The sequence below is a fragment of the Emys orbicularis genome, chromosome 14 (assembly GCF_028017835.1).
Source record: "Emys orbicularis isolate rEmyOrb1 chromosome 14, rEmyOrb1.hap1, whole genome shotgun sequence".
Lineage (NCBI taxonomy): Eukaryota > Metazoa > Chordata > Testudines > Emydidae > Emys > Emys orbicularis.
In genome coordinates this window covers 40315895-40331928 of record NC_088696.1, presented here as the reverse complement: position 1 = coordinate 40331928, position 16034 = coordinate 40315895, and positions in this window count along the sequence as shown.

Sequence of the window (16034 nt, the reverse complement as noted above, 5' to 3'; positions counted from 1 at the left end):
GTAAAAGGTTGTTTTTTCCCCGTCATAGGCCTGGGCAACTTTTCTGACAATGCGGTAGTCAGAGATACAAGGACATCTCCTCCAGAACTGCCAACGAACCAGGAATCTGCTTTGAGACCTTTAACAACGCAAAACAGCACAAGAGTGCAGCTGAAACATCCGGGCGGTCCAAACCTCATATACGTCAAACCCAAGGACAAAACAAAAGACTCTGGTAAAAAACAACCATGCCACCACAACTCCAGTTCCTCAGTGGCCACCACCACACCAAGCCCTGAGGAAACTGTGAGCGAAAATGCCCACATTCACAAACCTAGGGCATGCGCTCTAGGGGTTGTGAATAAAAAACCAAGAACTGACAAACCATTCTCCCAAAACCATAAGCTTGTCCCAGCTCCCCCATATTCTAGTAGTTGGGAAGGGGTTGAGGCTTCCCTCAGAAAAGTGGTGGAGGATGTATCCTCGGGTAGTCTAAAAGAACGGGATTCTAGAAAGAAATGGGAAAAATATGATGCTTGGTTCACAGCCATGCTGAAAAACATAAGGGCTGGAAAGGGTGGCTCTGAGCAGGCATGACTAGTCGTGAAAAGGGGCCTGGGTTAAAGGGGCACCCTCCAGGGTACACATCAGCTCATGTGTAAACAAAAGGGGGGACAGCGCTTGGGGGATAAACAGATGGCTGCCAAAAAGTTCCAGGCCCGGGTTGTTGTAAAATTTTTTAAAAGGGCTAAAGAGGTAATGAGGAAAAAAAACAAAAACAAAAAGAGATGCCCCCTACTGGAGGCTCTCAAACTGGCTTGTCTGAAAATGGGGAGGCGGAATCAGACTCTGGTTTAGCAAATTCCCCAGAGGGCTCTCTAGACGGGTCCCGTTCTACTCCCAATGACCCTCATGGAGGCGCCTCAGAGTCTGACTCTCAAATAGCATCTGATGTAGAAGATGCCGCTAATGATCCCGTAGAGGAACCCCCAAGTAACCCCGAAAATGCCGAGGTGTATATGGAGAGAGTGAGAAGTTGGCAACGTGAAGTATCCAGATTTGGGGGGTCAGTGTATTGTGAGGAATTTCGTTTTGTTAATCTTGAGCAAATAAATTCAGCTCAGCAGGTTGTTGAAGCCATACACCGGGGGATACAGTTAGTGCTCGATGACATTAATGGTAGGGTAGGCCCTGATGATTATGTTCAGTTACGTTTAGAGAGCCGTAATTTAACTAACTCTTTGTTTTCGGTCAAAAGAACTAGGGATGAGCTGTCTGCTGAGGATTTCTTAAATCAGACCTCAAAACTGCTACAGAGCAATAGAGAGTTGCATCTCGATGGGACGTTGCGCCTTGTTGTGACAGTTGTAAAAAACAGGGGTGGGGGCGCTCGTAGAGTTTTAAATACTATCCTTAATAGTCAAATTATTCATAAAAAGAGACAGTGTTTAGTAGACCTGACTTACACCGGTACCAATTTGTGTTTTGCGGGTGGGCTCTTGGCCGTCATGTCCGATCGTAAACCTACGGACGCGGAATTGTTAGCGGAGGCGAGAAAGTTACATGAGAAACTGGGGTGGTCAGATCAAAAAAAGGTTATGCTCAGCGACGTAGCAAAGTTTGAACAGCATTTAGGAGTTAACATACAGGTGGTGCTGTGTACGGCGAAAGGCGGCTGGGGCTTTTTTAAAACGGGGGGCACAGTGTACCCCAAGACTTATTTTATCCTGTTGCACGATGAGCATTACTATGGGGTTCTGGATGTAAAAAAGTTGTTCGGAGCGAAAAATTATTGTGAGTTTTGCCACATGGTGTACAGCCACGACCACTCTTGCAGGTATCATTGCCGCCTCTGCTTGAGCGTAACGTGCTCAGACAGCGTGGGCGTGCAGCAGCGGTGTCCTAGCTGTAGACTGTATTGTCGGTCCAAAGAGTGTTTAGACAGACATATCGACTGTGCATCAAAAAACCAAGTTGAATGCCTGTCAGGTTTCATCCTGCGAGTTTATCGATGATGAAACAGGTGCGTGTCGTGGAAGCACGCAAAAGAACGGTACTCTGTCTCTGGCAATACCAATGTTTTCATAGCCTGTTTCACCACCGCTTATGCCCGCTTAGAATTATACAGCCTCCTAGACGGTTTGCAAGAGCGGTGCCTGTACCACGACACTGACTCGGTGATATTTGTGAAAAGGGAGGGTGACTGGAATCTCCCTCTGGGGGATTATTTAGGGGACTTCACGAGCGAGATCCCGCCAGATCAACACATCTCCGAGTTTGTGTCGGCAGACCCAAAAACCTATGGGTATAAGCTGTCGGGTGGAAAGGCCTGTATGAAAGTCAAAGGTATTACCCTAAATGTAGCAAACTGTGAAAAGATCAACTTCGACAGTTTGAAAGATCTAGTCTTGGACTATTGCACGGGTCTGCAAGAAAACACCTCAAAAAAGATAGAGGTGCAGCAGCCCTCTATCGTAAGAAACAAAAACCAGTGGCAAATAGAGACAAAAACCCTTAAAAAGACACAAAAAGTGGTTTACAACAAGAGGGTCTTAGGAGAAGGTTTTAAAACCCTGCCCTACGGCTTTTGGAAAAAGCAATCCACTTAAAGGTTTGTTTAAAAATTCTTTCCCCTGATCGGTTTGTAATTTTTGAGGCACGCGACCTTCACTGAAAATAGCTTTAAAGGCCTTGGATACCTCACCACTCGTCTTGTCTTTTAGGCCTAAGGCCCAGGCATATTTGGATAGAATGTCTATCACTGTTAAGATGTACTTAAAACCGCTGTTGTGCTTGCAGAACCGGTGCATATTCACCAAATCTGCCTGCCACTGCGCATCCACCTCTGAAACAATGGTCTTGTTTCTTTTAAAACGTATTCGAGCTGGTTTGTGTAAAGTGTAAGCATCCTGGTCTGAAAGCCATGCTGTTACCTGTCTTCTGTTTAAAGTTTTACTATGCTTTCTGGCCGCTTGAAAAAGAGGGTTGACCCCGCCGAAGCTCCCAACTTCCCCGGGGGGGGGGGTAATATATTTTCTTTAACAGCGCCGTCTGTGTAGACATGACTGTTACTGGTACTGTCTTTTACTACCACGAGTATGAAAGGGGACACATTCATATTGACACATTTTAATAAGTTTTATTAATCGCCTGGTTTAACACGACCTTTTACAGCCACCTATAAAATGGATGCCATGACTCCTACCATAAGGGAGTCTCAGATGGTTCATTCTTCCATTTTGTCCTTTTCGGCTTGAGATCTGTATCTCAGACATGAGCAAAAGCAGCTGACGCACGATATGTTTACTCCCACAGGGCTTCCAATGTGTAAGTTCTTAAAGGCCTCTAAAAAGGCAGCGTCGACCTGTTGAGAGATTTTCAGAAAAGAAACCGTGTAAGCACCCCCACTGCTTGGTTTTTTTTTTTAATTTATGCAACCCCCGGTTCCTACCCCATTACCCACCCCTCCTCGACCGCCGCTTCTTAAGCATTCATTTACCTGAGCGCCGTCTTTTCCGTTCGCTTTGTCCACCGGTGCCTCCCCCGAGCCGCGATCGCCTTCCACCTCTGAGGGGGTGGAGAAAGAGGGGGTGGAGAAAGAGAGGCCGTCACGTTCATCGGGCTGTCTCACGAGGGTTTCGGGGTCGGGTTCCGACGTATCCATCAATGGCTGGGTCAAAGGGTCCTCCTTGGAACTGTCGCTGATGTAACGCCTGCTCCACACAAGGTCAAAGACGGTTGGGGCTAAAACAAAGTCCGAAGTTCTCACGGGGGTGGTGAAGGAGTCCATGTTTCCTCTCAGCAGCCTTTCCGCGCTTTTGAAAACACGTGTCCTTGGTAAGAGATGGCTGCCTCCTCTGTCTGGCGCTGGGACTTATGGGGTAATGGTGCTGCACTCTGATTGGCGGAGGGCCTTGGGAGGCGTTCTTAGTGGGGTCACACGACTCCCTTCCGGAGGGGTCACCCCAACCCAGAAGTCACCCTGATTGGTCAAAATCTCCTCTCGGGGAGGTCCTGTCGGGACGAAACCCCTCCTGATTGGTAGAGGGTGGTGGGGGGAGTTCTTAGAGGGGTCACACGACCCACTTCCAGACGGGTCACCCCCGCCCCGGAAGTCCCCCTGATTGGTCAAAATCTCCTCTCGGGGTGGTTCTTTCGGCACAAAACCCCTCCTGATTGGTAGAGGGTGGTGGGGGGAGTTCTTAGAGGGGTCACATGACACACCTTGCTTCCGGTCAGGTGGCACCTTGACCCTGGAAGTAATACCCCCATGGGGTGGGACTTCTGGTGACAGGTGGGAGGGACCAAGGGGCGGGGCTAGGGTTTAATTGATGGTAGGGCCCTGTAGTGAGGCGTGGCTCCCCTCCGCCTCCGGCAGGGTAGAGCTGCTTCCATCCCCAGCGTGGGCGGAACTTCCGGGTCCGGGGCTCGCCCCTCCGAGGTCACGGCCCCGACCCGGGAGTATAAAAGCCCGACACCAAAGCTCAGTAGGAGGCAGCCGGCCGAAGAGAGCAGACGTTCCGGACCAAGCTCCCGCCTGGGAGACACCGCCAGACCGTGAATCGCCTGCTAACGCCCCGCGCCGGTCTAGCCTGCCCCGGACCCGTCACACCGAGGAGGACTGGCCCAGCCTGCCCCGGACCCGTCACACCGAGGAAGACTGGCCCAGCCTACCCCGGACCCGGTCACCCGAGGAGGACTGGCCCAGCCTGCCCCGGACCAGCGGCCCCGAGGAGGAGTCCAGTCTGCCCCGTGCCAGCTATCCCGGGGAGGAACTACCGAACCAGCCCCCCAGCCCCGCCACCGAGGAGCCGATGCTGGTGGACTGGCCTGAACCCAGCCCCACGGACGAGGTAGGCCCTGTGGGGGATCACGGAAGTAGCCCGGGGGTAGCCGACCCCAGTCAGGCTACAGAGGCCTGTGAGCCCATGTCAGTGTGTTTCGGTCAGGACACCCCACTGACCGGCAGCGAGAGTCCTCGCTCCTAGGGCCCCGGGCTGGGACGCAGTGGAGTGGGTGGGCCTGCGTCCCCCCCTGCCACCCCTACACACGGGTGGCAGGCTTCCCCCTCACCCAAGGCTCAGGTAGGAACCTGGGCCCCCTTTTGCCTACTTGCCTGCTCAGCCCCAGCTCCAAAGGGGCTTGAGCTAATACTGTTTGCCTAGCCCCTGCTACAGAGGGCCTAGGCTCCTTGAACTGCTGTTTGCCTAGCCCCTGCTACAGAGGGCCTAGGCTCCTTGAACTGCTGTGTGCCTAGCCCCTGCTACAGAGGGCCTAGGCCCCTTGAACTGCTGTTTGCCCAGCCCCTGCTACAGAGGGCCTAGGCTCCTTGAACTGCTGTTTGCCTAGCCCCTGCTACAGAGGGCCTAGGCTCCTTGAACTGCTGTGTGCCTAGCTCCTGCTATAGAGGGCCTAGGCTCCTTGAACTGCTGTGTGCCTAGCCCCTGCTACAGAGGGCCTAGGCTCCTTGAACTGCTGTGTGCCTAGCCCCTGCTACAGAGGGCCTAGGCTCCTTGAACTGCTGTGTGCCTAGCTCCTGCTACAGAGGGCCTAGGCCCCTTGAACTGCTGTTTGCCTAGCCCCTGCTACAGAGGGCCTAGGCTCCTTGAACTGCTGTTTGCCTAGCCCCTGCTACAGAGGGCCTAGGCTCCTTGAACTGCTGTGTGCCTAGCCCCTGCTACAGAGGGCCTAGGCTCCTTGAACTGCTGTTTGCCTAGCCCCTGCTACAGAGGGCCTAGGCTCCTTGAACTGCTGTGTGCCTAGCTCCTGCTATAGAGGGCCTAGGCCCCTTGAACTGCTGTGTGCCTAGCCCCTGCTACAGAGGGCCTAGGCTCCTTGAACTGCTGTGTGCCTAGCCCCTGCTACAGAGGGCCTAGGCTCCTTGAACTGCTGTGTGCCTAGCCCCTGCTACAGAGGGCCTAGGCTCCTTGAACTGCTGTGTGCCTAGCCCCTGCTACAGAGGGCCTAGGCTCCTTGAACTGCTGTGTGCCTAGCCTCTGCTACAGAGGGCCTAGGCCCCTTGAACTGCTGTTTGCCTAGCCCCTGCTACAGAGGGCCTAGGCTCCTTGAACTGCTGTTTGCCTAGCCCCTGCCACAGAGGGCCTGGGCTCCTTGAACTGCTGTTTGCCTAGCCCCTGCCACAGAGGGCCTGGGCTCCTTGAACTGCTGTTTGCCTAGCCCCTGCTACAGAGGGCCTAGGCTCCTTTAACTACTGTTGTTTTTCCTCAGCCCCCACACGAGAGGGCCTGAGCCCTGAGCTAACCGGCTATTGATTTCGGCCGCAGTGAGTCGGCGTGGCTCCCCTCCGCCTCCGGCAGGGTAGAGCCCCGACTCACTCGATTACAGGCCCTTATACTACTATCATAGCAAAGGGCGTGGTCTTCCGCCCAGATGGATGGGGAGGGAGCCATGAACCCCTTACAGTCTCTCTTTCTACTCATTCATACTTTTTCTCTAAATATGTCAAAACATAGGCACACAACCTTCCCCCGGCCAAACACAGAAAAATAATACAAAATAAATTTTCAAAATGGCCGACGGCGCCAAAAACATACACAACCGGAAACGGGGACGGAGGGCGGGACGTAAATGCTACACAGTGCATGGAAACCTGTCAAAAAGTACATGGTGATGAAAGCTATCGAGCAGTTAACTACTCACATGGCTGCGCAGGGCAGGCGGCCAATGGGGAAGAAGCCATGCTCTGGTACGAAGCTCCCAGGGAAGGGAGGCTGGCTTTTCCCAGAGCTAGGGCAGCTGGGCAGCTTCAAGGACCGGGCTCTCCTTAGTACACGTTGTTCTTATCCAATGAAAAAATGTGCCTAGGCTGCAGCGGGCTGGAGGGTGGTTCTTGAACGCCTCCAGGCTGAAGATGGTCGGAGAAGCCAGGCTTTGGACCGAGGAGTTGCTGTCCTCCTGCAAGCCTTTGAGGTCTAAGATTGAAAGGGAGGAAATGGGGGTCAGAGCCCCAGCGCTCTGGAGAGCCCCAGCAGCCCAAGCCAGCGCTGTACCTCTCGGCCTGTGACAAGGAGGCAGCAGGCTGGGAGGCGGGAGGCAGGGGACTAGCAGGAACAGCCAGCAACCCTCACTAAACATCCCTGCTGCCCTCCACAAATGGGGGAGCCTCCAGACAGAGGCAAGAAGTCCCAATGAACCCCATTCACTCACTATTTCTAGGACTGCCCCGTCCCTGCAGTATCTGAGCACCTCATCCCTGCCTGTATTTACCCTCCGCCTTCCCCCCAATGCACAGATGGGCACTTAGGTCCAGAGAGGGGGAGAGTCACACAGGGGGCTTGGGCATTGTTAAGCTATGCCTAACTTGAGGTGCCCTGCTGCCATCCAGGAAATGCCGAGGAGGGAGCTCAGCCATTCTCTAGCTCTGGTTGGGAGGCCCAGCTGTGAACCTGCTCTGGGAGTGAGGAGTCTGATCTATATCACTCCCCCCCCCGCCATTCGCCAACAAATGTGGAGATGCTGCTCTGCCCTGCGCTGCCCAGGGGTCCGGGCACGCAGCAAGGAGGTAGGTGACCGGACGTCACCTCGGCCTCATTTGGAGCAGTGGCTTGACCCCAGGCACCCCACGTGGAGGTGACTGCTCCAAACACTGGGCTAGTGAGTGCAAGGGGGGAGGCAGCACCCCACCTCGGCTGTGTTGGGGGGGAGGGGGCAATCGTCTGCAAAGGCCAGCCAGCTCAGGCCCAGTTTGGGGATCTGCCAGGCCGCAGCTCTCAGGTCAGGGCTAAGTGCCTGGCACATGCCAACCAGCAGACACGACAGGGTGAGGGGGCAGCTGATCAGGGGTTTGGGGATCTACATTTTGCATCCCTTTGTGGCTCTCGCCCGAGATCATGTTGCTGGTGTCGGAGATCGAACCCAGGCCACGGCCCTGGGCCGTTCATCCCCCTAGCGCTCAGTGCTCAAAGCAGGTACCACTCACCGTTGCAGATGGCATCCAGCTTGTCCTGGCTCCTCTGGTCCAGCTGCCGGGCAATGAGCCCTACACATACAAACAGCTAGTCACATCCCCGCATCCCCAGCGAGGGTGTCAAATGTCACCCTCCAAGCAACCCCTCGCTTCCCCCGCCCCTCGCTGGCCAGGACGTGCTCCCAAGTCCCCAGGGGAAAGGGTGAGTCCCCAGGGATGGTTACAGGGCTGGTTGCCAAAGGAGAGCACAGCACCTTGAGGGTCCACTACCAAGAGCCCATGGTGGGGTATGGGGGGGGGAATGGGGACTGCATGGGGAGCAGTGGGGTTAGAGGGGGCCCATCAGCCGATCAGGGCAGTTTGGGGTGAGCTTGCTCCTGCGGACTTCTGACACCCTTGATCCTTCATTAGACAATCAGGAGCCCAAGGGTTACTTCTCGCTGCTGGCAGGGACTGAGGAGAGCCTGGGACCGGATCCAGCCCCCCTGCTAAAGGGACCCCTGCTCTGTGGTTACCTATGAACATGATGGCCACTTCTCTAATTGGAGCCTGTGGGTTCTCCAGAAAGGCCATGGTCTGGCACAGAAAGTTGTTGGCTCTCCCCTTGTAGCGCGTCAGCTAGGACCAGAACAAGGGAGCACAAGGTTATTAAAGGCCTTTCCGTCCTGCAGGCCGGGTTCCAGGTGGGTGGAGCGCACGTCCTGTTTTCACCCCTCCTTCCTGTGCCGGGGGGATCACGCAGAGGGACTACACCCAGGGCCAGGAGTGGTCCCGGGGCTGGGGCTCAGTGTGGGCACAGAGCCGGGCAATGGGGGGTGCCCTATCCACCGATTCCCCCGCTCCTACCAGCGAGGGCTGCGCAGTGAATGACCTGAGGGCTCCCTCACCAGGCAGTCACAGCTTTGCCAGGTATCCTTGTGCTGGATGAAGCCACCGAGCTGGTGCCACTTCAGGAATTCCGCAGCACTGCTGAGGGTGTCCCAACACACCTGCAAAACAAGTGGGGCCAGGGCGAGCCGGCCACGGTTACGGGAGCTGGAAGCCACTAGCCTCGTTACCCGGAGGCCGTGCGTGCTGAACGCTTCCCGGCCCCAGGTTGCTTGCGGAAGGGCGGCGGTGTGGCTAAGGCAATGGCTGGAGACCTGACTCAATTCCCAGCTCTCCCTGCGGGAACTCAGGCAAGTTGCTTAGGCCCAGGGGTGCAAAGGGATTTAGGTGCCTAATGCCTATGGGTGATCAATACTTTGGAGGCGCTAGGCCTCATGCTGTGCCTCAGTTCCCCACCTCATGGTGAGTAGGAGGGTGAATTCATTAGTGCTGCTGGCATTTGGCTCCCAAGTGATGGTGGCCATGAGCGCTAGCATGTGCAGAGACACCTGGGGCGGGGGGGGGGGCGGCTTGGGCATCTCATGTCTAGTACGGGCTGTCCGGGACGCTTGGCCAAGGGCACACTGGGTCCTGCGCACCATCTGGAGACTGGGTAGCCCTGCTCCTGGTAGGGGCCATGGCCAGGGTTGTGCTCTTCCCACCAGCACAGCCAGGGAATGTGCGGAGGCCAGTGGCTGTAGGAGTGGTGAGGCGACCCTTCCCCCCACACAATCTCTCTGCCTGGCTGCAGGGGGGGAGCGTTGGGCTCAGAGGATGCAGGGAAGACTCAGCAGTTGGGTGGGGCGCCATGGTCATGGCGCTACTGCACTCAACGTTCAAGTGATTTTTGAGCGCCTGACTGTCACAGCACTGAGCACCTGCCCTCTGTCAGCGAGACCCTTTAAAGGGGGGGTGTCACATGTTGCCCCCTCAAAACAAATTACTGGTCACTCTGTAACGGTATCCGCTGCAGGCTCCAGCCCGTGGCCTCACCTGGGACACGTTGGGACGCCCATCATGCACAAGGAGGAGCAGCGGGACCAGGCGCTGGAGCACATGCTCCTTCATCCGCCTCCTGTTGAGCCCCCTTACAAGCTCCAGCAGGTGTTTAAAGAGGGTGATGGAGAGCACCCGGAGCCTGCTGGACACCTGCAAGAGACGACATGGGGAGGAGACGCTGTGACAGTCACTCTCACCCAGCGGGGCAAGCGCTCACTGTGCCAGAGATGTCTGCCCTGCAGGGGGTATTGGTAACTCACCCCCAGCCATACAGCCACAGCTGGGGCCAGAGTCTCATGGGCATAGCGCCATTGAAGGCAATAGAGATGCAGATTTCCACCAGTTGAGGGGCTGGCCTGGTAACTTCTTGGCCAGGGAGAGCAGTAAGGTGGGGTGAGACTGCCCCTGGGCTCTCACAGCCAGCTCTGGGCACACTGACATCAGCACACACCTGTGTCAGCCAAGGGGGAACGCGCAGGGCAGAGCAGCGCCAGGACAGGGGCGGCAGAGAGGGAGTGATGAGGAAAGATTCAAAGAGCGAAGGGGGGGGGGTGTAGTTTGTCCTCCCGCTTTGCGGGCCCAGCTCACACTGCTGTTGACCCACAGCGGCCCTCTAGCCAGGCCAAGGGGGCCAGGCGTGGGGGGCAAATTCCTACACTGGTGTTTGTTTGAGCCACGCACAGGGACCTGGGGTGAATTTAACCAGGGCCAAGGGGTGGTAAATGTGCAGGAGCTCCCAGATAGGGGGCCTTGGAAGCCATGACTGGAAGCCACCCAGCCTCCAGGGGCTCGGGGTGGGGTGAGGGTTGCCCCACTCCTGTGCATGGGTTTCTTGTTAACTCAGAGCCGGCCCCGCATGGTCACATGGTGCTGCTGGGCTCCCTCCCTGCATGGCTGCTGGCAGAGCTGAACCAGTCCAGTGACCAGGGAGGCTGGGCGAGCTGTGCCAAGCAGGGAGAACCAGGAGCAATAGCTGGATGCTGTAGGGAGGGGCCACTGCTTTCTGGGAGGTGAGGCTGAGGGGGCAGCCTGGGGACGGGGTGGATGGGGCCCGGCCTGCGCATGGCATATGGACGTCAGAGGGGGCTTGAGGGCCGAAGTCACACAAGGGACCATTCTATGGAGCTGAGCCTTGGGGAACAAGAGACACCCGACCCTGGGCTTTGCTCCAGCCCCGCGACACCAGCTGGGGCAGGTAACAATGTCCAGAGTCAGTGACTCCACCCCTAGGGCTCTAGGAGCTTTCCCTGCCCCTGGTCACCCACCCACCCCCAGAGCCTTCAGGGCTACCCCTCTCCTGGCCATAGGCATGGGCGGCGAGTTCTATGGGCCCCCAGTGCCTGAGCACCATGGGCCTCGGCCCCGCCTTCCGCCCCCGCGTCTCCCGGGCCATTGAAAAGAGCCCGGGGCCCCCACTCACCACCAGCAGTGCAGCGGAGCTGAGCGGCTTCCTGCCTGCTTGCTCCACATGGCTGCCGGCCCCTCCCTGCGGCCCCTGGGTGGGGTGGGTCTGTGTCCCACTGTCACGGAGTGTGGGGGAGTCAGGGCCCCGCACCCCCCACTTCCTGCGATTCACCGTGACTCTCACCAGCCAGTAAAACAGAAGGTTTATTAGATGACAGGAACACAGTCCCAAGCAGGGCTTGTAGGTACAACCAGGACCCCTTCAGCCAGGTCCCTCTGGGGGGCAAGGCTCTTAGACCCCAGACTTGGGGTTCCCTGCCTCTTCCCACCCAGCCCAAAACTGAAACCAAAACCCCTCCCGCAGGCTCTCTCCTCCTCCTTCTCTCCCCCTCTCCCTTTGTCCATTTTCCGGGGCAAAGGTGTCGACTCGCCCCACCCCCCTTCCTGGCTCAGGTTACAGGCTCAGGTACTGTCCCTCACCTCAAGTCATCCCCTGCTCTCCCATCCCCCATGCAGACAGTCCAGTCAAACTAACCGACATACCCAGGTCAATCCACCCCGCTCCCTACTGCGTCACACCCACCCCAAGCGCCCCTGCAGCCAGGAGGAAGCTGCGCGGGCAGTGCCTGGGGGTAGCAGCACACGGAGGCCCCCAGGCCCGCCCTGCCTAGGAGCCCCAAGTAAGCGCCGCACCCTCCCAACTCCTCCCAGAGCCTGCACCCCCACCCCTTTCCCACACCCCACTCCGGCCCCCAAACTCCCTCCCAGAGCCTGCACCCCCTCCCTCCGCACCCCCTCCTGCCCCCAAACTCCCTCCCAGAGCCTGTACCCCCTCCCTCCACACCCCCTCCTGCCCCCAAACTCCTCCCAGAGCCTGCACCCCTCACCCCCTCCTGCACCCCCACCCTCTGCCCCAGCCTGGAGCCTGCACCCAGCACCCAAACTCCATCCCAGAGCCTGCACCCCAGGCCCCTTCCCCACCCAAACTCCCTCCCAGGGCCCAACCTCTCACCCCTCCTGCACCCCAATCCCATACCTCAGCCCAGTGTCTGTACCCCAGACCTCCTCCCCCCGCCCAAACTCCCTCCCAGAGATTTAGGCAGGTGGGGGGCAGGGTTTGGGGGGGCAGAGTTTGGAGGGGCGGGCTCCGCTGGTCACCACCAAAATTTCTACAAACCTGTCGCCCCTGGCCATAGGTCAGCCCCATGCCACAGTCACCGCTGGGCTAGGGCTGTTCTCACGACCCTCACCCGCCGGTGAGGCTCACCTGAATGAAGAACGCCATGGCCGGGATGTACCGCCTATCATCCCTGCAGTTGAGGATGGCCATCAGCTTGTGGAAAATCCAGCAACGCTCCTGGAAACTGACCTAAACCATGGCCCTGGCATGGGAAACACAAACACCACATCATCGAGGTGGGCAAGGACTGGTTCTCCATTTACAAATCTAACCAGACCAGTGCCACAGGACAGGGGATCCCGGGTGACTAGTCACGTGCAGCTGGCACGGACTAGTTCCTGCTGGCTTAAAATGCCCAGCGGCCTAACTGCTAGAGACCCAGACCCTAAATCACTCTACAGGGAGCCCTTCCACGAGGCCAGCTCCGAGCACGCAGCGCTGGGGCTGTGTGACGAAGTGGGACCGTTCTTAATGTTTCCTCTGAATACTGTGTGGGTGCCTCAGTTTCCCCTATGCATTTCTTAAGTCTCCAGTGTGCATAAATGGCTGACAATCTGTCTCCTAGCAACAAATGGCCAGGGCCCTTCCACCCTTGCTAGGGGATAGCTAAAGGTGAACAAAGAGATCAGGTGACCTCCTGGTCCAGGAAAGAGACAAAGGCCAGAAAGGAGGGGCTGGAGGGGGGTTTCAGTTGGGAGCTGGCTGGGGACCAGAAGTGAGTGCAGACGGAGTTGTCTGCCTCGCTGGGCCCCAGAATGGACCCGGCTGAGGGGTCCCGTTTGCTGTACCTACAAGCTCTGTTTTAGACTGTGTTCCTGTCATCTAATAAACCTCTGTTTTACTGGCTGGCTAAGAGTCACGTCTGACTGCGAAGTGGGGGTGCGTGCAGGATCCTCTGGCTTCCTCAGGACCCCACCTGGGGGGACTCGCTGTGGGAAGCGCACGGAGGGGCATATGCTGAATGCTCCAAGGAGAGACCCAGGAAGGTGAAGCCGTGTGAGCTTCTTGCCCTGAAGACAGTCTGCTCCGAGGGAGAGGAGGCTCCCCAAAGTCCTGACTGGCTTTGTGGGGAGCAGTTCCAGAGCATTGCCCGGGGACTCCGGGACAGGCTGCAAGAGAACTGCAGACAAAGAAGGGCGTCGGTGGGCTCGGTGGCCTTTCTCATGTGCCCAGATATTGGGTGATGAGAGACAGAAGGTGGGTTAGGGAATATCTTAGCTTGGTCTAAGACAAGTGTTGGAGCTTTCTGTGTTAGCTTCTCTCTCTCACCCACAGATGCTGGGCCAGCCAAAGACATTCCCTCCCCCACCTTGTCTCTCTCATGTGCTGGGCCTGACAGGGCTACACCAACGCTGCAGACAGACATGACGGAGGCTGTCTTTGCCCAGCCACACCTGCCAGAGCCACGCAGGAAGCGGTTTACGCCAGGCAGCGCAGGGTGGAGAAGTAGCCGACTGACTCCTCGGCCAACAGCACAGAGGCTGCGGCCTGTTCCACGCAGGCGATTGGGAGCCGCGTCTCACCCAGCGGGGAAGGCGATGTGGCCGTGTCCTGGGCCCAGGGACGGGAGATGCTGCTGCGGTCAGTTCTGGGCAGCAGCCCCAGGGACAAGACACTCACCGGGCAAGCAGCAAGACGCCTTTGTGGTGCATGTCGGCGTTCATGAGCATGCCCCAGCCACCCTGCTTCTGGATGAACGTGGCCTGGTCCCCGTAGCCAGCACATTGGAGCAAGGCTTGCATGGCATTCACCGCACACCTGCATGCAGAGCGAGCCTCTTGTTACTGAGCGAGCCCAGGCCAGGCCCTGCCGCGTGCCTGCGGGCAACGGTGCAGAACCGAGGCGGGGTGTCGGGCTGGCAGTACCTGACGGGGCTGAGGGGTGCGGGCGTGTCCTCCTGGTTATGCACCCTCTGGTTATCCATGGACGGCTCCACCGTGTAGGTTATTTGGAAGAGCAGGGCGATGGAGAGCTGAGGGAAGAGCTCCTTCACCTTCTCCCTGGAGCCCTGCTGCTTGAGGATCTTGTACAGGACTCTGGTGGCCTGCAGCCAAGAACAGGAGACAGATGTCACTGCAGGACCTTGGTCCTTCCCACACTCCCCCAAGGCACCTAGAGAGGAGGGGTGGGCTGGGGGCTAAGGCCTGGGATGCTGGGTTCAATTCCTAGCCTGTGTGACCTTGGCTAGAACCACAGAAGGGACTTGGGCTCAGCGTTGCCATGCCTAGCTTCATGTGCCCTGCTGCCCAGTGGACTCACAGCCCTGAGTTAAGTGCCCAGGCTCCATATATGCTCCAGAGGGAGAGTCAGTTGGGCCAATTGTTAAAGAGGGTAAACGGGATGGCCTGGGTAATTTCAGGCCTGTCAGCCTGACATCGATCCCAGGCAAGATAATGGAGCGGCTGGTACAAGATTAAATTAATAAAGAATTAAAGAAGATAATTTAATTAATGCAAATCAACATGGGTGTATGGAAAATATTTCCCGCCAAGATAATTGCGATCTGTTTTTCGATGAGATTACAAGTTTGGTAGAGAAAGGAAATAGCATTGGCATAATGTATGTAGACTTCTGTAAGGCGCTTGAGTTGGCGCCGCACTCCAGTTTGATCGGAATCCTAGAAGGATACAAAAGTAACGTGGCGCACATGAATTGGTTATAAACTGGCTGACAGGTCTCAAAATGTAATTGTAAACTGGGAATCAGCATTGCACTGGTGTGTTTCCAGTGTGGTCCCTGCAGGGATTGGGTCTTGGCCCTACGCGATTTAACATTTTTATCAATGACCTGGAAGAAAACATAAAATCATCACTGATAAAGTTTGCAGATGACACAAGAATTGGGTGAGCGGTAAATAATGAAGAGGACAAGTCACTGATACCGAGCGATCTGAATCGCTTGGTAAACTGGGGGGCAATCAAACAGTATGTGTTTTACTATGGCTCATTGTAAATGAATACATCTAGGAACAGGACGGGGGATTCTCTCCTGGGAAGCAGAGACTCTGAAAAGGACCTGGGAGTCCTGGTGGATAATCAGCTGAACAGGAGCTCCCAGTGTGGCGCTGTGGCCAAAAGAGCTCATGTGATCCTGGGATAAATAAACAGAAGAATCTCGAGTGGGAGTATTTGGCACTGGTGTGACCCACTGCTGGGATCCTGGGTCCTGTTCCAGTGCCCACAATGCAAGAAGAATGTTGATAAATTGCAGAGGGTTCAGAGAAGAGTCGTGAGAATGATTAAAGGATTAGAAACCATGTCTTATAGTGATAGGGTGACCAGACAGCAAGTGTGAAAAATCAGGACGGGGGTTGGGGGTAATAGGAGCCTATATAAGAAAAAGACCCTAAAATCAGGACTGTCCCTATAAAATCGGAACATCTGGTCACCCTACACAGTGAGAGACTCAAGAAGCTCGATCTATTCAGCTTAACAAAGAGAAGGTTGAGGGATGACTTGATTACTGTCTATAGGTATTTCCCTGGGGAACAAATATTTAATAATTGGCTTTTCAATCTAGCAGAGAAAGGTCTAACATGATCCAGTGGCTGGAAGTTGAAGGTAGACATTCAGATTGGAAATAAGGCATACACGTCACAGTGAGAGTAATTAATCATTGGAACAATTTACCCAGGGTGGTGATAGATTCTCCATCACTGACCATTTTTGAATCACGATG